Source organism: Dipodomys spectabilis, unplaced genomic scaffold (assembly GCF_019054845.1).
Source record: "Dipodomys spectabilis isolate Male_0828 unplaced genomic scaffold, ASM1905484v1 ptg000669l, whole genome shotgun sequence".
NCBI classification, from domain to species: Eukaryota; Metazoa; Chordata; class Mammalia; order Rodentia; family Heteromyidae; genus Dipodomys; species Dipodomys spectabilis.
This window is the reverse complement of record NW_024871346.1, coordinates 4,602,595-4,626,865: the sequence shown is the minus strand read 5'-3', so window position 1 is coordinate 4,626,865 and position 24,271 is coordinate 4,602,595. Positions and strand designations below refer to the sequence as shown.

The 24,271-nt window shown below is 40.9% G+C and overlaps 2 protein-coding genes across 6 annotated transcripts in view; one reads left to right on the top strand and one right to left on the bottom strand.

Moving 5' to 3' along the window:
• Positions 1 to 4,897, bottom strand: part of Supt3h (SPT3 homolog, SAGA and STAGA complex component) — a 241,546-nt gene extending 236,649 nt beyond the window's left edge. For 2 of the 4 annotated variants that reach the window (XM_042672007.1, XM_042672005.1), the window contains exon 1: positions 4,778 to 4,897. The gene's annotated coding sequence lies outside the window, so the exon portion shown is untranslated. The remainder of the gene's footprint in view (positions 1 to 4,777) is intronic. The other 2 variants (XM_042672004.1, XM_042672006.1) reach the window with 1 other exon arrangement.
• Positions 1 to 24,271, top strand: part of Runx2 (RUNX family transcription factor 2) — a 174,768-nt gene that overhangs the window by 29,911 nt on the left and 120,586 nt on the right. The window lies entirely within an intron of this gene.

Below are 24,271 nucleotides of genomic sequence, written 5' to 3'. Positions count from 1 at the left end.
CTGGTACAAATCTAATTTTAAAAATAAAACAGACCGTCACTCCCAGGTAACTGATAATCTATATTTTGGTCCATTTATATAAATAGAGATAAATACTCAGTCCATTTAGATAAGTATATATTTCAGCCAAAATCACTAATCCTCTTCCATTTTAGTGTCTAGTTTTTTGTCTGTAAAAGATGGCCTCTTTTCTAATACACTACGATAATGTAAAATGTCTAGAGAGTTATTCACATAACAGTAAGTGGGCTGACATTGTCACTGAGTTCTCGATACTGGTAACTTTAAATGTTATGTTCAGAAACTCTTCGTTTAAAAGAGTATGGCAAACAAAAAGAGAACTATGCAAACTGGAGGGAGGGGGACCAAAGACATGAGCAGGCTTCGAACCAGAGTTTGAAATCACTAATTCCATCCAAATCCCTCGTTTTTCAGGTGGGGAAACTGCAGTCCAGAGGGGTTTCTTGAACTGCCCAAGGACACAGCACTATTTAGTGATACAAGCTGAAACCAAAACTGAGGTCCCCCTGATTCCTGGTCGAGTTCTTTCTACCACACAACAAGGAACACAAAAATAAAAGTTTATCTTAATTAACGTATAAGACCTCCACAATGTGTTTGTCATGGTGAACTTTGTTGTCTATGTCAAGCCAACAGTGTAGCAGTAAAAAGTCCAGTTCTGGACTTCATATAGAGGCTCAAACATTTACCATGTGACCTTGGGCAAGTCATGTTACCTCTTTTGCCTCAGACCCCTCATCTCTAAAATGACAACTCAAAATTCTTCTTTTCTACCTTACATAGAATAATTGCATAAAGCACTTAGAACAGGGCCTCACACACACAAAATGCTCATTTCATGGGAAAAATAAGAAGTAAGCTCATTTCAGGATTCTCATTAAGTGTGGTGTCCATTTTCAAGAAAGGAAGTTCTGATTAGACTGAGCCGACATGAAGAATTAAAATGTACAGGATTCAGTAATAAAACCATTACAGCATTTTAAGTAACAAAAGCACAATGTCAAGGTTTTTTAAATAATTTATATTTGTATAATTTATGTGGGCAAACATCTCACAGAGCTGGTATCACCTGCTTGTTAGGAATGACATGTTTGGATAAATGAGATGCTATAGGTTTTAGCACAGTGGATAAAACAGAGCTCTTATCTAAGAAAACATTGGTTCTCCCTGAGCAGTAGTAGTATGAGTTGCTTTGGGCAGAGGATTTAGTGTTTCCAGATCAGTGAGGCACCATTATTAGGACTGTGAGGACTATTTGAAAAAAGAATAGTTGTTGATGACAGTGCTCTCGTATAAACAATTTAATATACAAAAGATGTAATTTTTTCCGATTTAAGGTCACTCCTTACTGGAGGTAGACCAAATGAAATAAAACCAAGTAAATGAAAAAGTGTTTATAAAATAAGACAATTCACAAGTTCTATTCTCAGCTGATATTCACTGACAATCTGGTGAGAAGCTGGGATGGAGACACTGATTTCATTTTACAATGAGGAAACCAAGTCTCAAAAAACTTAACTTAGCCAGGTGCTGGTAACTCACGCCTGTAATCCTAGCTACTCAGCAGACTGAGATCTGAAGATCACGGTTCAAAGCCAACCCAGGCAGAAGTCCATGAGACTCTAATCGCCAATAAACCAGAAGTGGCATGGTGGCTCAAGTGATAGAGCACTAGCCTTGAGCTGAAGAGCTGAGGGACAGCACCCAGGCCCAGAGTTCAAACCCCATGACCAACAAAAACAAAAACAAAGACAAACAACAACAACAAAAAAAAAAAAAAACCCTGAAATTACAGAACAGAAAAGGGCAAAAGCTAGTTGCAATTGGTTTTCAGGTGCTCTTTCCACCAACCCATCATGCATCTTAGAGCATTAACAGTTCTTCAAGACCTGCCCAGTCTACTTAAGGTTGACATTTACAAAGCTATATTAAATATGTCACTTGGGTTACCTCATTTTACCCTTTTGAGCCAAGACATGAGTGTTATTACTAAGGATCAGAGAGAGGCTTTAAACCAAGAGTGCCTGATTCAATTACATATAAATTCAATTAATATAACTTCAATTAATGCAACAATGCATTTGACTGAGTTCTCATTAAGTAAACTATATGCAAAATGGTTATCATTTTAATACATAAAAAGATTTCAGTGATTTCACTATTCAATTTCACCAGGTAGTATTTGAACACATATATACCAATATTCTGGTTTAACTGATAGGGCCTAACTTTCTTTTTAGCCCACTACAGAAAAAATACAATCCCTCCCACCAAAAAAAGAGAACCAAAGTTCAAGCTACCCAAGATTGCTTTCCAACACTTATTTTTTAAGTTAACCAGTGGCTTAAATGAATTAAGTTACCTGTTGGCCTTATTCCAGATATATCATCTATTATTTAAGCACAAAACCAAGTAACTCTGTCACTGTTTGAGAGTAAGTAATATAGCAATATGGTTAATCACTGCAAAAATATATTTGATGCATTGTAACAAGTCTAAAACTATGGTGGCCATTTGATTATTTGGTCTCAACTAGGCTATTTTAGACAGTGATAAGGGCAACAGTAACATTTATGCTAGAACAATTAGGCGTTAAACCATGACTGTGCCAGAATAACTAAGACAGAGAATCACTCTGCCAAGATCAACCCATTCTGATTTACGTTTGGGGCTACTCTCTGCCTATGGCCTAGCCCATGAGTTTCACATTATTGCTCCAGATCTAACAATTACCTTCAGTTTTGTAACCAAGGTTACCACTTTATAGGTATCAGGCCACAGTCAAGGGTACTACCTAAAAATACAGTTTTTAAGCTTTATTCTCAGGAGCTCAGTGTGTAACTTAAGTGGCAGAGCACTTGCTTACCATGTTAAGAGGAGGAGCCCTGGATTCAATCCCCAACACCAAAAAAAAAAAAAAAACCATAATTTTCAAGCTTGACTTTATAAACACCTGCTAGAAAAAGAAAAATGCACATACTTAAAAGAAATCTTGTGAAACATAGATCACTGAATTTCACTTATGTCTACACAAGTTCTGAACATGGATAACAAGGAAACTACTTCTAAAACATCCCAAAGCCCAAAGGCTACTACTGTAATTTATCAAATTACTTTATTAAGGTTAAAAAGAGGAAAAAGGAAAGCACCAACTTTCAAATTTTAAAAAAAAAAAACTTGCAGGAAAAAAAATTGAATATCTATTACTAAAAACGAACCAAAGAGAAACTCATGATCATAATACAGAAGACTAATGATTAAAGAAAACTCTAGTTAGCATTCTCATGGCTTTGCAACCAAATCTGGCATGTGCTGTACAACCTAGGAGTCAGAAGAATGATTTGCTTTAATTTGTCAAGCTGTAAGTAAGTAATAACAAACCCAGTCTTTGAACTATAGCATTTGAATGAAAGGCATGATTTGAATATGATTATGATTCCTTTAGGCAACAAACGTTCCAAGAATTGTCTTTCCTGATTTAAAACTCAAAGAAAAAATTAGAAGAGCACCCAATCTAAACCCTTGCTATCCTATGCAATGGCCACTAACCATATACAGCTACTTAAATTGTCATTCATTTATTAATGAATTGAAATTAATGTTCCTCAGTGGCACATGAAACATTCCAAGCACCCCGGGGTGACTTGTGCCTAGTAGTGACCAGAGGGACTGCACAGATCATAGGCCACATCCATCCTGGCAGAAAGTTCCACTGAAGAGTGCAGCCCCAGGCCTAGAAAGCCTTTAACAGCACAAAAATAAATAAAAACTTAGGATAACAATAAAGCACATTCTGTTTTGGCAAAGTAACGTTTGTTCCTCAAAATCTGCCTCTTTTGGAATACTACACCAGAAATTCCGCCAGTTCTTTCTTAAAATACATCTCTATAGAAGTGGGCTTTACACAAATCCTGCGACCCCAGGTTTTCTCCCAAATTAGTCCACAGTCGTTCCATTTCGACTGTCTTCACTAATCTCAGAGACCTAAGGCTAACTTATCCACGCGTGCAGTAGGAACGTGGCCAGGGTCCTCTCTGAAGGCCAACTATCATTTTCCCTCTCTCACTTGACAATCCAAAGGGAGCTCATTTTGATTTCTTTTCCTTTTTTTTAAAGAAAGCAAGAACTACGTGTGGGCATCCAGAACTCAAAAGCTGGGGCCTCCAGAGTAAGAGCAGCCAGGGGCAGATCGAAGCGTGCTAGCACCAGGGTTCGCTCTCCCATACACCCCACCATTTCAACTATGGTCCCCACATCCAGGGCACCGAGGTAGAGACAAGCACAGCAGTTTCCCCCGGTGTGCGTCTGGGGGTCGGGGCTCACGACGTGGGGTTGACCTTTCCCCCCTCGGGATGCCACGCTGCCACGAAGGCGCCCCCAATGCCCCCCCCCCCCGCGCCTTCCCAGGGCCCCGGCAGTGGGCGTCTCCGTCAGGGGTCCCCGCGGCGCCCCCGCGCCGGCCCTCCCCAGGTGAGGCGGGCCCGGCTTCTCCCGCGCGGCCCGGCCCCGCGCGGCGGCGGCGGCGGCGGCGGGGAGGAGTCACCGCCCACCCCCGCCCGGACCCGCGGGAGAGCTGGGCGCCGCGCAGGGCCGGCCCACCGCCGCCGCCGCCGCCGCCGCGGCCCGCGAGCCCCCGCCGCCTCCGGAGGCGCGGGCGCGCGGGGAGCCGCCGGGCCCGGGCGTGTGAGGGGCGGAGGCGCCCCGACCGCCCCCCCGGGCCTCTCCCCCTCCCCACCGACCCCACGCCCCCGACAACCTCTGCTTAAGAACACTTGTAGGCCCGGCTGCGCGTCCCGCGTGGGGCAGAGATGGCGCGGTTTCTGCTGCTGCGGCCCGGGAGCACGCGCTGGGGAGGGGGCGGGGGGGCGCAGAAGAGTATGGAAAGGGGAAGGTGACAAGGCGGTGTGGCGGAGGATGGGGGGGGCGCAAGATGGCGTGAGCTCGCCTCTACCGGGCGGGCGGGGGGTGAGGGGGGGTTAGAGCGGACCGGGGAGATAGCCACACGGGAGCTCCACCCCGTGGCGGCGCGGGCGCATGCGCAGTGCGCCAGGCGGCGCGCGACCGCGGCCCAGAGCGAGCTACTTCCGCCACGCTCCGGGGGCGGGGCCCCGTGCGCGAGCCGGCGTGGTGTGCGCGCGAAGCCACGCGGCGGGCCGGGGGGCGGGGCCTGCCGGGAGCCGAAGCGGGTGCCGGCGGGGGCGTGGCGGGGTGCGCGCGCGGCCAGGTGGCAGGCGCGCGGGGCTCGGGGCGGCCGGGGGTGCGTGTGAAGGAGTCCGTGGTGCGCAGGGGCTGTGGGTGAATGCCAGGGCTCTCCGCGGGCTTGTGCTCGTGCCACGCGTGGCCGAGCCTGAGGTGGAGCGTGGGCTGGGCACGCTCCCGGGGACCGGGACTCGCCAGTCCTCCCCGCTGGGAGGCCGGGCGGGCGTTGCTATTGTTTTCCGGGCCGTGGGACCGTCCCCGGCCGGGTCCGCGCGGGCTCCGACGGTGGCTTCGGATGCGTGCGCCCCGCGGACCGGTCCAGGGCTTGAGACCCTTCTCAGCATTCTGTTCCGCGCCCACAGCCGCTCTCACCCCAAATACAGGATACCTGATGGGGTCAGCGGTTAGCTCTGCCGGGTCTCCTTCCCACGCATGACTGCTTCACTCGCTTTCTTGCCTAGGAACGTGTCAAGTGCCCAGATTTATTCTTCCTATTTCCAGAAGTTGCTCTAAATAGCCGGTTATTTGGCTACGTCTTCTGTGGAGTGTAATTGAGGCCTGTGTCGGTTTCTCTTCAATCACCCCAGTATTGACCAAATACTTAAAATTCCCAAGGAGCAAGCTTATGTAGGATGTGAATCCAATTTTAATTCATACGAGGTAAGAGGTGTAGTATATAGGAATGTCTGAGTGAATTGTCCTAACTTAAAAGGGATGACTGGTTCAATGGTTTGCATAGTTGGAAAGTTGGGGATTTTTTTTTTTTTTAGCATATTGCAAAGAAAAGAGAAAAATGATCACATCCAAGGAACTATCTGTAGATATTTCTAACATTTAGATACATGAATTTAGTTGAAATTGTATTCAATTAGTGTTGCCATATACAACAGTTCATGCGGGGACATTATGCTTGTATAAATGGCACCAGATGATCAGAGTGGAGCCCACATCATCTTATTCTCAGGCTACTGATGTTTAACCTCCATTTAATGACACACAATATGAGTAATGAAAACATGGTGGCTCATGCTTGTAATCCCAAGTTTTCGGGAAGCAGAACTGAGAAGGATCACAGTTTAAGGCCATGATGGACAAAAAGTTGATGTAACTCCTAACTCCATAAATAAGCGTTAGCACACACCTATCATGCCAGTTTCACAGAAGGTGTGAATAGGGGATCAACATCCAGGAATGCTGGATCAAAATCACAAGACCCTGTCTGAAAAGTAAGCCATGCAAAAAGGGTTGGGATTGTAAGGCTAAAGTGTAGTGAGTGCTTCCTGGACTGAATTCAAACCTAAGTACCGAAAAGGAAGCTAATGAGATGTTGTAAACATGGGATACCGAGAAAGGTAAGCAAGTTAAGGTACTGGCACAGGAGCTTAAATACTCAATTAGAAAATTGTCAATAACATTGTTGGCAGAGATCTTAACGTTAGAATCAGATGATCTTAGTGCCCTGCCCCTGTGATCTGCCCCAAAAAATCTAGTTTTCAAAATTTTACTTAGCTTTCATTTTTGTTACAGATTGAGAGCAGAGTTCTCAATAAAACTACAAAAGTATTTTATACAAATATCCTGAACTGCCAATGTTATGAGGGTATCTTAATTTTAACAAAGCTAAAACAATGAAGTTACTGCCATTTAAGGCTTTGATGACTACCACCTCTCATCATTTGGAAAAAGTAAATAATTCCAAAAGTATGTGGGGAAAATATACCAGGAAACCGAGTAAATTTATTACCACAAAAATGTCTCCATCTTTCAGACAGTCACTAAAGGAAAATGAAGCATTGTTGTGTAGATTTGTACATGCTTCTGGCATTATGATAGCCATGTAGACTTGGCCTCATGAGAGCAAAGAGTGCACATAAAACCCCCACTGGCATCTTTTAAATGATTGGGTTAGATAACAAAATAAACTCCTATAAGGAGCAGCAAAAGCCATAACTAATAAAAGTCATAAAATGACTTCTTCATATGTGTTTGCCTTGAGGGTGGTTCACTTCAAGAGAATTGCAAAATGTCTACTCTTCTGTGATCCATAATTTATCTGTGGGAATGCTTATAGCACTGCTACCAAGGATGTAAACTGGGTGGAATTGTGCATTGTTTAGACTCACATGTATAATTGTGATATTCAACTAATTTTCTGACAAGAACCATTTTTAATTGCAATCTCAAAGGTGCCCCTATTTGGAACCATTTGTCCTGACTAAACAATGTGTGGAGAACCAAGGGAAGGCCACTTAACATCACTAGCCTTCAGTGTTCCTATCTTTAGAATAAGATGTTTTAGTCAAATATACTGAGAACTTGCAGCCCTAAAGCTCTAGGCTCCTTTAAAACAAGGATGGTCAAAGATGGGTCCTAAAGTTATACACAACTATGGTAACTTTGGGGCTACAAAATGTTACATGAGTATGTAGAACTCTTGATTTAGGCCTACTTGCATATTCAACTAATGTTACACATTTTATAAGTACCGCACGCTAACCGATTGCACAACTGGAGCTCCTAATGTTACACATTTTAAAAGAAAAAATAAATCTGTTGATACACTAGAGGGGGTGGGGCCACAGAATTATTCATGTGCGATCCAAGTGGCTTTCTCTACTTTTCTGTTGCATTTGTATATTTCAAAGCAGAAAAAGCAAGCTAATGATGAGAAAATGTTAAGAATAATTTCACTGTAATTATGATCATTCTCCTAGGTCATTCTCATTGTAGTTTAACATTCTCGGCATCTTTATCAGGGCTTCAAAATACTTTATCCCTTATTTCCTTCCCTTTGCACTCCAATATCTGACACTTGGTTCTAGAAACAACAGTTCATTATATTGCAACAAATATTTACCACTCACTGAGAATAACAGTTTAAGGACTTGAAGATGGCCAAAGAGATAACTGGAGGTATCAAAAAGAAGAATACTCCAGCCAATGAGAAGAACGAGTACTAAGTTCTTAGGGAAATGAAGGGAAATTTGGATTTGAAACTTTTTTTATAATCATTTAATTCATTTCTAATCCTTACTGTGTAAGAGGGGCTCATTTAGACCTTTATCAAGGTTGTGTTAGACACTTTCCATCATTGTGTGATCGCACTTGAGATAAACCACTTAGCAGAAAGATCTATCTTTACACATGGTTGCATAGGTTTCTGTCCATAGTCAGCTGACTTCATTCATTCTTTATGCTGGTGACAGGGCAGAAACATCATGGCTGAAAGGCATGGCCTAGGAGAGCTCACCCATGATGGATAGGAAACAAAAAAAAGGGATGAGGACAAGGCATACTGGTCTGACAACCCCCCAGTAACTTACTTCCTCCAATTAGGCCCCACCTCTTTGTTTGCACCAGCTTCCAATAATCTCAAATTAAGAATTCATCAATGGATTAATCCATTCACAAACCTAGATCCCTTAGGAGCCAATAGCTTCCCAAAAGCCAGTCAGCTCAAAAACAAACTTTTAGTGCTACGGCCTTCTGCAGAATTACAGATTCAAACCAGAAAAAAAGAAATAATCAAAAAAAAGTTACCCATCCTTTAAATAAAAATAATTCACAGGAAAGAACAACAATAACAACAAGCAAAGTAGAGAATTCAAGTTGAGATAAATATACAAAAGCACCCAGTCCTTCAAAGTATTTTCATTGAAATATTTAAATGTAAAACTGGATATTTCAGTGAATGGTTAAAATCGCTGCTTTCTTTTTCTGTTACACATGGAACCAGGGCCAAAAATTAATTGGTGCCATGTGAAATAAACCAGAGTGTGACTAATACAACTTGCTATTCCTACTTTACACTCGAAAGCTGGATGCAATAAACCTATTTGACTAAGTAATGCTCAGATCAATTGTTCAATAGTGATCAAAGGATAGCTGAACAGGTTTAACCAGGTTACTTCATTTTTATTTCCAGCTTTCAACAACAGTATAAGCTGTAGTTTCCTCTTACCAAAATATATTTAAAACAGCCTCATTAACTCAGGTATAGTGCAAAAGATGGATTTTGCTGCCATGTACTTGCCATAATACCCTGGTGTTATTTAAACTTTGAAAATAAGCATGCTCTTGAATAAAATGGGAATTCAAACACCTACCGGGTAGGGTTATTACCAGAATTTAAATGGAACATTCCAGACAAGTTGAAAATATACAGAAATGTAGTTACTGTTATTTTCTAGATTTTAATTTGTTTGGGGGGAATTTTACACTGTTTACATTTTAATGCATGAAGATTATGAAGGCACAAGATTATGAAGCAAAGTCTTACCTCAACCATAAGAGCTTATTTTCCCTAACACAATAAATTTATGTTAGTATGACAGTTTTTTTGACATGAGTCACACTGTGTTTTACATACTGTCCTGGAACTCATGATCCTCCTGTCTCACCTCCCAAAGAGCTGGGATTACAAGTACATGCCGCCATGCACAACACAATTTATTGAAGATTATCTAGGTATATGGAAGGCATTGGGGATGTAGAGGTGAATAACAGTCTCTACCCTCCAAATGACTGCTTATTGGTGAATTTAGGATGAACAAAAACTCTGTGTGTGTGTGTGTGTGTGTGTGTGTGTGTGTGTGTGTGTGTGTGTGTGTGTGTGTGTGTGTGTGTGTATCAGGTATCTAAGTGTAGGTTCAGATGGTTTGGGTCAGAGGTAGTGGTGCATGGCTGAAATCCCAGCTGTTTGGGAGGTAAAGCTAGGAAGACAGTTGTTTGAGCACAGCCTGGACGAAAAGCACAAGATTCCATCTGAATTATAACTAAAAGCCAAAAGGGCTGGAGGCACAGTTCAAGTAGTAGAGCGTACTAGATCCTCACAAACACGAGGCCATGAACTCAGAACTCAGTGTGACTAAATAAATAGAAACAAAAAGATGGCTTGAACTTCCATTCTACCCTCCTCCATTGAGTAAAGCCCAATGCCCAGCCTTAGAGTCCTTCATGTTTCTATGGAGCTAATGTCCTCACAGTTCCTTGTTTTTGAATGTGTACTTAAGGCTAGACTAGGGAAGTTTCCAGATGAACTACTGTCAATTCTATGCCACAGCCAACACTCAAACATGGAATTAGCCCTGTTCCTAGACTTCACCCAAAAGCATTATCACCAAGTTCCATATGGAAACAACAGGTTTACTGAAGTTTTGAAGTGATCCAAGAGGAGGGTTATTTGTATCACAGAAACACACTTGAAGGTCAGTTCCTGTCTGAGGCCTGCTGCCTCTCTGTGCTGTTCTCCCACTGTGCAACCTTCATGCTCTTCCTTGTGCACAAATTCCTACTTATTGTTGAATAGTTCAGTTATCTCTGTTTGCCCCTTTATAGATTCCAGTAGAACCAGCCTTTGAGGACACACTGACCACCTACCAGCTTATTTCTTAAAGGATTTAGGGACCATTTCTTTCATGCAAAGTCAATGGAAATATGAATGGTTTCACCTGCCTATGCATAGACAGTATGAAAAATAATTAGGGAGTAGTCATGTGAGAATACTACATGTCACTGGAAGTAGAAAAAGATGTCAGAGAAGCCAACCTCTGTGAATTTCTAAGTCAAAGTTAATGATATATGTTTTCAAATCTGTTTCCTTTTGTTTTTGTTTTTATCAGTCCTAGGGCCTGGGCACTGTCCCTGTGGCTCTTTGTGCTCAAAGTTAGCGCTCTACCACTTGAGCCGTAATGCTACTTTTCTGGCTTTTTCTGAGTAGTTTATTGGAGATAAGAGTCTCATGGCTTTTCTGCTTGTCTTCGAACCACAATCCTAAAATCTTAGCTTCCTGAATAGCTAGTATTACAGGTATGAGCCACTGGTACCTGGTATAAAATTTCAAATCTTTGTTACTTCTACCTGACAATCTCTTTAAGGGATTTGAAATCCTCTCTCTAATGTATCTGAGCTTCTACAAAATTTGTGATTTCCCCAAGTAGCAAGCCATAACCAAGCACGAACTATGTTATTCAACCACACCCAACTCAGCTTTTAGTAATAATACTTTCCACATAACAATAAAATATATTTACTCAGAGAAATAGCCTTCAAGATTTTTACAAATTCTGCTGGTTTCTCTCTGGAAATGGGTGTCAGACACGATTTTAAAAGTCTGAACAAAGAGATTCCTTTCTTCCAAGTTTTACAGAGAAAATACTATGAAAAAAAACCTTGCCTCTCTACTCAGTTTTTACATTTATAATAGGGAAATAATGAAATTGTTGTGCACTGCAGTAAAATATTCAGTGACTCACCCTATAATAACAGTTCTCAAATTATGCTTCATACTGGTGTCCTCCAATTTTAACTAACAATGATCAGTTTTCCATTCAGGGAGAAATGTTTACAAGTCTAATTTTCTCAATTTGAAGTTATTCTCACATAAATTTTTCTTAACCTTTTGGCCCTTGTTCCTGCTTATCTTGCAAAAAGTAGTAACACATGACAAAAGAAAGGAACAAAAAATAGTAAATGAATATTAATGAAGTCATATCAATAATAAAGTCATTTGCTACCATCATTGTTCCAACAATGTGGCTAGTACTCAAATATTTGGGAATCTAATTCAGAACTACTTTCATAGTGTAAGGAATATTCTGAACAGCCTAAACAACAGCAAAGAGAACAAGCATGTACTCTAGAAAAATCTTCAAGATTTATTTTACAGACAAATACATATGTGGTAATCAAGGTGATTAATCTGGTGTGCGTTGATTGAAGAAATATGACATGTGTGGAAAGAGCAATTACAGATAACACCAATCTCTGAAAAGCAATCTGTACAATAAGTAAATAATGGATTAAGATTGGGATTTAAATCGGAACAAGCAAAACTTAATTGTAACCCAATTAAAAACATAGGATGTAAATATGAAAAGAGATTAGTCATCAAGCATTGGAAAATATATGTATACAGTGGGAGTAAGTTGGAAAAGATAAATGAGTCACATTACAAGGACTCAATATTTTAAAATTCAAATTATGTAGTGAATTTCCTTAATTTTTCCTTTTTTTTTTTTTTTGCTCCCAATACAATAGAATATCAGTAATGGCTTGTTGGGGTCTTTAAATGCCAAGATCCTACCTCATCCTAGCATTTCTCATATTTAATACTGCACCCAGCATTGTGCCTACAACATGTGGAGTATTCTGTTGATGCTCCTTGTTTCATACTTGGGTGTGGAAATCTACAGTGTATGAAGTCATTTTTCTGTTTTAAACTTTGCCAGTGATTCTATTGAGTTGAGACAGGTAGCAATGTGATACAGTACCAGGAGGTATAAGATGGAGACTCTTTGACTTTATTGCTTATTACTTAGCCTTGTTAGGCCTCAGTTTCTTCGGCTATGATCTACATGTGTAGAGATTGGCATGAATACATGAGACTCTCCATGTTAAGTTCTAAGCCCAGTGCCTGGTTCCAGTAAGTGCAGAAGAAAGAAAGGAGGGAGGGAGGGAAGAAAAAGGGGAGGAAGACGGCAGGAGAAAAGAAATGGTGGTGTGGGGTTGGTGGAGAAAAGAGAGGAGAACCTCTGGTAGTGGTTAAGTCTTACACTTCAAGTCAAGGTTTTCTTGCTTTTTTGAGTACATTATTATTATTATTATTAAAGTAGAGGTTGCCATTCTGCAAAACAGTTCAATGTCACCCTTTCAACATTCTCACTCAACCCTCCCTACCCAGTGCTTCCCTCACTTTGCTTAATTTTTAAGATATGTATTGAGATTTTTCTCTCCTTTGTTTTTGCCATTTAACAAAGCAGTTCATATATACAATGCAAATTTTCTCTTTTGTGTGCTGTGTATACCTGTCCTGGAACTTGAATTTAGGGGCCATGAAATTTATTTCATCAGATTTATTTATGTTTTATATATACCACCTACATGTAGCTGAATGTAATTTTTATTATTTTATTATTTGTTATTTATGATTATTTTTTACTGTACCTGCATTTTGACTGAAATCTGTCTCAAGTAAAGCATAACTTTTTCTGCTTGGGCTATTATTTTGGCAATCAAAAAATTTCAGATTTTGGAGCACTTCAGAATTTGAGTTTTTGGATTAGGAAAATTTAGCCTAGATAGGCAGCCCAAGGAATATAAAAGTATTATATCTTGTAATGAATTCAATTTGCATTTCTCTAATGACTAATGATAGTGGGCTTCTTTTCATGTGCTTCTATGTCATGTGTATTCTCTTTGGAGAAAAGTCTATTCCTTATCTCCTTTTAACTTGGATTGTTTTGTTGCTGTTGAATTATTCCTATTCTGTATATTAGACCCTTATCAAGTTATATGATTTTTCAAATCATAAATGTACATCAGATTTACATATCTGAATTTGCTCTCATTTTGTGACATCTCTTATTTTCCTTGATACTATTCCTTGAATCACAGAAGTTAAAATATCTGAAGTCTACTTTGAGTTTTTCTTCAGTTTCTTGTCTTTTTGGTGTCATGCTTAAGAAACCATTGCCTGGGCCGGGCGTCGGTGGCTCATGCCTGTAATCCTAGCTACTCAGGAGGCTGAGATCTGAGAATCGCGGTTCAAAGCCAGCCTGGGCAGAAAAGACCGTGAGACTCCTATCTCCAATAAACCACTAGAAAACCGGACGTGGCGCTGTAGCTCAAGTGGTAGAGCACTCGCCTTGAGCTGAAGAGCTGAGGGACAGCGCCCAGGCCCAGAGTTCAAGCCCCATGACCGACAAAAAAAAAAAAAAAGAAGCCATTGCCTGATATGCAGTCTCAAAATTACCTGTGTTTTCTTCTAAGAAAGTCACAATGGGGCTGGGAAGGTAGCTCAGTGGTAGAGTGCTTGCCTTGCACGCATGAGGCCCTGGGTTCAATTCCTCAGTACCACATAAGCAGAAAAAGCTGGAAGTGGCACTGTGGCTCAAGTGGTAGAGTGCTAGCCTTGAGCTGAAGAGCTGAGGGACAGTGCCCAGGCCCAGAGGTCAGGCCCCATGACTGAAGGAGAGAGAGAGAGAGAAAGAGAGTCACAATGTTAGGTTTTGATATTTAGGCCTTGGATTCATTTTGCTTTACTTTTTTGTGCATGGTATGCATGCCCCTAACCCATGTGTCTACTGGTCATTTGTATTCTACATCTATTCTATACATCTAAAGCGGTCATTTGTCTCTCTTCTTTTCCCCTATTCTGCTGTGTTTCTCAAAACATTACTTGTCCTGGGCTCCCTTGCCAACTGACTGAGGTTTAAACTGAGAGCCTCAATATGCTAGGCAAGCAAGCTACCGGGCTACCAACCCAGCCCATATACCTGTGACTTTGAACAGAGATTAAATGCAGAAGAGGGAGGTGAACACATCCAGCCACTGAAACTGAAGTTTCTGGATCATTTTGGCAACTTAGAATTCTTTGAACCATCTTTAGTTCATATGCCTTTAAACAGTATCAGCTGATTGGTGGCACTGCTGGAGGAGTAGAAGACAGGTAGAAGGCCAAAGCTAGAGAATTTCTGTCCTCAGCCACATAGTTGCTCAGTAGACATTGTGTTGCCTCTGGTTCCATGTTATGTTAAATAACTCTTCTCCTTATGGTTCCTGGGGGTGGTCCCGCCACACTTCCTCCTAGGTGGTCCTATTTCCTGAGTTCTGGTTAGAACACCTAGTCCGGTTGTTTCCCTAGTCCTAGATTGGGAGCAGTTCCAACTGTTGCTAACCTCTGGACTATTGCATATCCCTTGCTGACCACTCAGTTCTCTCAGAGCCTATAAATACTTTTACTAAATTCTCTCTGTTAATAAAAACTGGAAATAGTTCTGTTTTTCGTTATTAAGCTTGACTGATAAAATATGTTACATATTTTATCATAGACTTAAATAGTTGCAAAGGATGTTATTTTCAGTGTATGGTAATTACTGCCCTTTCAAAATAAAACATATATGCATATTTCATGCAAGTTAAATAATGTAGAGATTTGAGATCATTGTCATCTACTTAGAAAATACACAGACAAGATCCTCACCAGCATCACATTGTTTTTCCCCCACTTCTACTTCTTTGCAATATATTTTAATTTTTCATGTTTTTATGGTTTAACTATCCAATTAGTCATACTTGATTATTTCTCAGCATAAAAATAAGGGTATATAATTGAAATGGCAAATTGTCTAGCTTCCTAAGTATATTAGTTTCTATAAAAAAACATTTCTAGTTTGAGGAAATGGAGGTATGGCTCAAGTGTCAGAGCACCAGGCTTGAGAAGAAAAAAAAAAATCCAAGCAAGAACATGAGTCTCTTAGTTCAAGCCCCAGTGTCAAGGCTTCAACTCAAAACAAAACAAAATTACCATAGTACAGAATTGATGAAAACAATATAACAACTACAATTTTCCTTAAATACCTAATATGAAAGTGAACTTCCTTACTTTCAGGAAGGGTTTTAAGGATTGGGAAATCGATTCTTTTTTTCTTTTTTTTTTTTTTTTGGTCCAGTCATGGGGCCTGAACTCTGGGTCTGGGCACTGCCCCTCAGCTCTTCAATTCAAGGCTAGCACTCTACCACTTGAGCCACAGCGCCACTTCCGGCTTTTTTTTTCTGCTTATGTGGTGCTGAGGAATCAAACCCAGGGCCTCATGCATGCAAAGCAAGCACTCTACCACTGAGCCACCTTCTCAGCCCTCAATTCTTTTAAGACCATGTATGTCCACAGAACGGTTTCATGTCCTTCTGGCGTATATGTAACACTGCATCTTGTGGGAAACTGCTTTATGAATGACAGTCTTTAAGAACACCGAGGTAAGCCATCCTAAAAGTCACCACTACCAGTCTTCCAGACAAATCAAGGTGGTTGGCTCACGCAACTTATTGAATTCGCTGCAAACACAAGAGGAAGAACAAAGGGGATGGGAAGGCCACAGGGCAGGCTACAAACTCACTGGGATGACTTACAATATCTGAATTCTGAATCATGCAAAGTGACGCCCTGTCTCCTCTGGTGCATCAGCTTTCTCTTGATGGGAAATGTGTTTACAGCACAAAGTTGAGGGCTAAGTGAACAGGCTCCTCGGCAGCAGGATAGTGCCTGGAGCCATACTTGGTTTCTTTGGCATGCACCTGACCACAGCTATAGCTTGCCAATTAAACTGATAAAAATCTATAGAGTTTATAGGACAGTTGACACGTGGGCCAGAATGAATGCTATCAATGAGAAGCCTGTTTAAAAAACCTTGCGCATAACAAGTGCTTGGTAGAAATTTAGGGTACTGTGGATATATGACATCCTTGGTCCTTCTACCCCTCCCCCAATATAATGAAGCTCCGTTCTTTTATGTCTAACATATTTTGCAAGCTCTTGGCTTCTAGATTTTAGTTTCATTTATCCTCTTATTTCTTTCTGTATTTCCCAAAGCAGAATGAATGTTCTTAAGTCATAACCAACTACATTTCTTCTGGTTGGAAAACCAGTACAGGAAAAGTGCTGAGATATTTACCCACAGAACTCTTTTAAGACACGAGTATGGGCTGAGGAGGTTGGAGCTGTCCTTCCTTACCCCCAACTACAAACCTCTCATTTTTTTTTCCTCCAATATCCCCCAGGTGTGTGTGAGTACGCGCATGCATGCACGCGCGTGCACACACACGCGCACACACACACACACACACACACACACACACAATTTTGCATCACTTTCTGTGTGTATCCTAATGAGAGTGGATAGTTAGGTTTAACACTGTAGTTAGAGAATATATGGAGATTCACTTAACAGGTAATGCTAAACTATGAACCCAAGGCATATTGTCCAATACAGATTCTCAATCAAATATAAGAAACTTCCCATTGCTCCACATTCTCATCAGTGTCTGATGACTTGAGTCTAAACCATGGAATTTGCCAGTATGAAAAATTCAAATTTAAAAGGATAGCAAATCCACTGAGTGCAGTGGCTAATGCTTGTAATCCTAACTATTCAGGAGGCTGATATCTGAGGATCATGGGTTAAAGCCAGCCTGGGTAGGAAAGTCTGAGATATTTATCTCCAATCAACTACTAAAAATCTGCAGGTGGGGCTGTGGCTTAAGTGATAGAGCACCAAACTTGAGCAAAACTAAACAAAAGAAAAACAAACAGAAAAACCTCAGGGGCAATGCCTAAGCCCAGAGTTCTGGCCTCAGGACCAGCCAAAAAAAAGGTGGGGGGGGGGGTAGGGGGGGGATAGAAAATTCAGGTGGAAAGGAACTTTGTCTCTTGTACTGGCGTTTGAGCTTAGGGTTCTACACTCAGGTGCTGTGTTCCTTAAGCCATACCCACAACCATATTTGCTTGTGTTATTTTTTGAATAGTATCTAACATTTATACTAAGACCAGCCTAAACAAAGGTCCTCCTATTTATGCCTCATACATATCTGAGAGGATAGGCATGTGCCAGTGTTCCCATCTGTTTATTAGCTGAGATGGGCGCTTGTGAATTTTTTTGCTTGGGCTGGCCTTGAACTGCTTCCTGAGTAGTAAAGACTGAGTAGTATTTACTCACTCACTCATTTTAACCAACGTTTATTAGCACCATACTAAATGCTGAGGATGGAGCTGGATTAAGGTCAGTCCATGTTCTCAAGGAACTTACACTCTGTTTGCGAAGCTGACATGAACAGACAATGTGGGTGATGAATATGATACTGGGCACAAATGCAAACTTGCCATAGCAGTGAAGGAGGAGAGAGAAAAGAACACATCAGACATTGGAGCAAGGGATATTAGGATATGCATAGTTGATATTTTTGCATCTGACTTGTTTATTTTTAAATTTTGGTTTCAACTCGGGATTTTATGTTATATAATAGATAAAAGGAAGGACCAGAGGATTTTTTTAAGGAAATGATTTGAAGTTGTAGTCTAAAAAGAGAATGCCAGTGGAGAGTGGATGGGCATGAGTGAAGGCAGGGAGGCAAGTTAGAAGTCTAGCACAGTGGAGACTCAGGATGATAAAGGCCTGACTTGGAGGCAGGGGTAATGGAGATAGATAGAAAAGTAGTGAACGAGATTCAGGAAATCCCATTGACAGAATTCAATGGTAGAGCAGAAGTGGAAAATAATGGAACTGTCTACATTGTGACACCCAAGCTTCTGCCAAAGTAGGGATATTCATTCATTTGTTCATTCAATCAGCTCTATATGTGTGTGTGTGTATATGTATACACACACACATATATAGAGCTGATTGAATGAACATGGATATATATATATATATATATATATATATATATTGCTGATTGAACAAATGAATGAATATCCCTACTTTGGGGCATATATATATATATAAGCATATATATATATAAAAGCATATATATATATATATATATATATGCCATGTAACAATGTAACAGACCTTATATTCTCTCTGGGGGTTATCCACTGTTAGCATGCTACATAACTCTAGGAGATACTGTTTATAGTGCTTGTATGTGGAATATAATAGGAATGGTCTCTGGTTTAAAATGATGTGGTCAGACTCTATATCAACAGTTGCTATTATTAAAGAACTAACAATGGGGCAGTGGGACAGAGAGAAAGTTAGAATGGCATCCTGGGCTCTGGGAGCATCAGTGGTGCCCCTTGCCTTTCCTGATTCCCGAAACAATGAATTGGACCCTTGGACATGTTGCCCTTGAGAGGTTTATGGAATCCTCAGTTGGAAGCGTCTGTGAGGCTGTAGGCCATGATACATTAGAAGCTTGTCCAGGCTTTCCCCATACACATCTCATTTTGTAGCTATACCCAGTTTCCTAGGATGTGCTGAGAAGAAATTGAGTTTTTAAGGGGTCTTATTACTCTGTTCTTGGAAGGGAACTCAAAGAAAGAGACAAAGCTGCCATTCTGACAGAAAACTTGTTTGTTTGTTTTTGTCGGTCGTGGGGCTTGAACTCTGGGCCTGGGCACTGCCCCTCAGCTCTTCAGCTCAAGGCTAGCGCTCTACCACTTGAGCCACAGCGCTACTTCCGGTTTTCTAGTGGTTTATTGGAGATTAGCGTCTCACAGACTTTTCTGCTGGGACTGGCTTTGAACTGCAATCCTCAGGTCTCAGCCTCCTGAGTAGCTAGAATTAAAGGTGTGAGCCACCCGCGGGCAGCAAGTTTTTGTTTTTAATGGCTCACAATTTACCTAATATTTTGTAGTGTTTTGGTTATTGATGACCAAGTTTGTTTCTTAACTATAATTTGGTAATTCTCTTTTGCTTTTTAGTTTTATTCATTTTTAGGCAGTACTAAGATTTGAATTCAGGACCTTGAACTTTGTAGGCAAGTGCTCTACCACCTGAGCCACACTTCCGGTTCTTTTTGCTTTTCCTTCTTTTCTTTTGAGATATAGAGTCTTGCTCTTTGACTGGGCCAGCCTAGATTATGATTCCTGTTTACACTTCTTACTATACAGTAGATGTTAGGACAGATATATATCACCACGCCCTGCTTTTTCTGTTGAGATGGAGTCAGGCTGCTCTGGAGCCTGAAACCTCCTGATTTCAGTCTCCCACATAGGTGGGATCAGAGATGCATGCTACCACATTCAGCTTTTGGTTGATTTGAATCTCACAAACATTTTTCCTGTCCTTTGCTGAAATCATGGCCCTCCTGATAAGAGCCTCCTGAGTAGCTAGGATTACAGGTGTGCGCCACTATACCCAGTGGAGTCTTCCACTTTTTTGACTTAGGCATACTCTCCAAATAAGAAGTTTAGAGAAGTGAGCCACTGATACTAAAATGATCAAGGCCACAAAAGTTTTTCACACACTAGAACCATCTCAAGGGTGAAGTGAATGAATGAAACCTTTTTTTTTTTCTGTTCATGCAGGTCTAATAAAAGCGAATGCTAGATTGTTTAGACTTTACTCTGTTCAGATATATGCCCCCCCTTTTTCTCAGTGACAAGCGCTAAGCAACTTTCTGTTTTTCTTTCAGTTTTGTAATTTTAACACTGATCATAAGATACATTCAATAGAAAATTTGGGTTTGAATTGAAATACTTTTGCCAGATCTCCGCCTAGAGGGAATTTTTTATGGTTGAGTGTGTGAACACTAGCAAAACAACGTTTCCATTTTCAAGGTTGACTGTAGGATAAGTTATGCTCCTTGCATCTCCTACCTCTGGTAATACTATTCTAATTAATTTGCTTTTCACAGTTCAAGTTTTATCACATGCCTTTGGGGAAAGGTATTTAATTTTTGTATGAATTGATACCAATAACTTCAGAGAAACCACGGTTAACTTATGAAGGACAATAACAGTACAATAAATTGTGGCACATTGACCAGCACAGTGGCTCACGCCTGTAATCCTAACTACACAGGAGGCTGAGATCTGAGGATAGCAGTTTGAAACCAGCCTAGGCAGAAAACCCCAGTACCTGCATACACACAGAGAGACAAAATGAGATTGAGCTCTGCAGTTGCCTGACCGTGCTGCCTCATCCCGATACCAACTTTGTCTAGAGAGACTTCTGTTCATCTCTCCTAGTCATACCAGCGGGATGATAGGATGGGATGGGGTACCAAGGCCCACGGGCATGGCTTCGAGAAGCAGATGAATATTCTCCTTTTTGTTAGTATGTACACAAGGAATTGTGGTTCCAGAAAACCTTTTCTGAGTTAGCTTTAAGGGCTCTGACAAACTTTCTGTCTCTACTGCATTATTTCAATGTTCTCTTCTAGACAAGATAGTCCCTTTAATGTTCCAACTCATTCTTTCTCACTTTGATTTTTAGTTCAGGATATTCTATAAACACTTCAAAGATCTTTGAATTTCATAGGAGCAATAACTAGATAAGTTGCAAATGGTATATTTTAAGTTCTTGTGAAGATTCAAGATGCATGTAGCCTATTGCAAGCTGGGAGATTGACAATATGAGATGGATTTGTTTAAATCCAGTTTTACTATACAGCCATAGCCTTGCCTGGTCTCTGACTTCAACTATAGTAATAATTTCTTTTCTTGCTGGTAGCATTTTGCTTTTTGGAACTTGCAAGATAGCCTTGTTCCTGGAATTTTATAAGATCTAGTACAGATCTTGGAATATTTGCATTTGGTTTTATTTGCATGTATTTTAGTTGAATAGTGGACTATGGGATTTCAACTCTTAAGGGTATATGTTTGCTAAGTATATACTTACCTATAAGGTAGAGATAAATCATTTAATAGATGTGATTTCATGTTGGAAATTCTCAGTGGAGTGACCCAAAATGGAAACCAATGTGAGTAAAAACATCCTGGAGGGCAGAAAATGGAAACCTCAGCTTATTTGTCTAGGCCAATGAGAAGGAGATTTGAACAAGAAAAGTTTAATGTAAGGAAGTATTGACTGTCAATCGAAGCAATAAGGAACTGACTGAATACAAGTAAAGAGAGTCTAACAAATCCAGAAAATATGAGCCATCTGCTTTCTCCAGGACTGAAATAGAACAACCTCTCTGCCCACTCAGGGATTCGGTAGAGACCGTCTTTAGCTTTGGTTCACTGGGTGGCAGAGGAGTTATACCCTCTAGGATACTTTAGAAAGCTGTTCATGGGCTGGGAAGTTGGCTCAGTGGTAGAGCGCTTGCCTTGCATGCCTGAGGCCCTGGGTTCGATTCTTCAGCACCACATAAGCAAAAAGAAAAAAGCCGGAAGTGGCGCTGTGGCTCAAGTGGTAGAGCGCTAGCCTTGAGCTGAAGAGCTGAAGGACAGTGCTCAGGCCCAGAGTTCAGGCCCCACAACTGGACCCAAAAACAAAAACAGAAACAAAAAAAACAAGAAAGCTGTTCATGGCAAACTGTTATAAACAGCCTAATAGTTGAGAGTGCTGGAGGAAGCTTTTGGCAACTGAGCATTGTAGGATCTTAGTACTAGAGAAGCTCTGTGGTGTGTGTGTGTGTGTGTGTGTGTGTGTGCGCGCGTGTGCGCCTGTGTGTGTGCGCGCGCGTGCACCTGTGTGTGTGTGTGTGCACGTGCGCCTGTGTGTGTGTGTGTGCACGTGCGCCCGTGTGGTGTGTGTGTGTGTGTGTGTGTACATGTGCTGCAGAAACCTGCTATGTAAAGATCAGGGAACCAGGAAACACACCTTATTCCTTGCAATGCCTCCTCAATGCCCACTTCGGATAACATGTTGGTGTTACTTTGTAAAGGGAAATATTTAAGAGGCCTAGTTCAATTTTCATGGAATGGATAAAGGTGAACTTGGAGCTGACTCCTTTGATAACTGACTATGGAAGGGAGAAAATGGTCTGAAGTAAACCAGTGAGTGTAGGAATGTGGCTGAAGGAAAGAGCTGCCTATTAAAACACTAACACAGGAGAGTCAACGCAAAGAAGATGAAAGGCTTGTTGCTTAGAAAACTTGATCCTGGCTGGGATGAAGGAGAAGAAAGTGCTTTCTGGAGGAAAAGTCTAGTCAAGGAAAGCTTGGAGGAAAACATGGGGGGACACATTGCTGAAAATGAAATCCAGAAGAACAAAACATTTAGAAGAGTGACCTACAACTCTCATCCTCTATGATTCAGCTAATAGAACCAAGCGGGGCTCCTGTTATTCCATTTTTTTCCTATTTATTTTTTCTGCCTCTCTACTTTGTAATGAAAAAATTTCACACCATGAATATGATATTTATGCACTTTGTTAGATGGACTAAGGATACTACTATACTACTATTTATATTTCTTACCTTAATGTCAGGGTATAAAGATGTGATCCATACTTCAGGTTACCTCTCCAAAGACTGCAGTCAAATCTTAGAACCTTGAGCAATGGAATTAGAATTGGATGGCACCTTCTTGAAAGTAGTAGGAAAGCAATTTGACAAAGAAGGATGGACTTGCTACAGGAAATCTTAAGTTTTAGGGTGTTCTTAGGTGTTTCATCAGAGACCTCTATATAAACTTTTATATAGAACATTCTACCTCTGCTCATAGATCACAGATCCTACTTCCATAGCCAATTGCCAGCAGCAAAACACCAGTAGACTGAGTTTTATTGCTCTATCCTCTGAGAAACAGCATCAGATGCTTTTCAGAAGTTATATTGGTCTCTTCAGGAAACTAGGATATCATTGTTAAGTTGGTACTCCCGAGGAACAATCACCTAAGCACTCCATAAAGGTGGTTCAGAAAGCTCATATGGCAAGTGCTGCCCTATTTAGGACATTGATCCGCTGTAAGTGCCTGAAAATGGCCCATGGGAATGTTAACAAGAACAACAAGGCAAGGTTTATGATGCTAAGGCCTTCCCTACAAACGTTTCATCTCTCCTTACAGCCATGCAAATTATTATGGGTCCACTGACAAAACGTCACAAAAACTGAGCTTAAAACAAATCAGACAGTATTTAACTATAGAAAAAGAAACAAGATGTAAAACACTGTCAGGAAACCTTAGGATCATTAAGTTATTAAGCTAACTGTCTTAAAAGTGTACACAGAACTCATAAACATAGTATCTACCAGAAAATTCTTGGTAAGCGCATTTGTATTTCTCATGTAATCATGTGTAAAAAGAGACAGGAGAAGCTTATTATAGCTTTACATCTACTTTCCTGGTCAGATGACATGAGAATTTCTTCTACCTTTCCTCATTTATGGGGTTAGCATGCACCCACTGTGTTTTAAGTAAGGGCAGTGGAAGAGGCTGACATGAAAAGGTAAGTTAGACCATTATTCTTTTCTTTTTGGGATTTGAAGTCAAAGCCTTGTGCTTGCAGGGCAGGGGCTCTCTTACTGAGCCACACCTCCAGCCCCACTCACCTTTTCTGATTATGGAGTCTTGCTTCCTGCCCAAGCGATTACTTGGGTCACCATATGTCTATTTTAGGCCAAGGTAAGATATGTGCAACACTGCATCCTGTTCTTGGCGGAGAAGTTCCATGCATTTTTCTGTCCAGACTGGCCTTGAACTATGATCTCAATCCGGCTGCCATCGGTGCCCTGCTATAATATATCCTGAAGGAACTCATGAAAATATTCTGGCACATCCAGAATTATTAAAGGAAAAATTTGTCTACTGAATTACTATTTCATACAGAAAATAAGTCAGGAAATAAGGGGTGTGGCTCAAGTGGTAGAATGCCAGCCTTGACC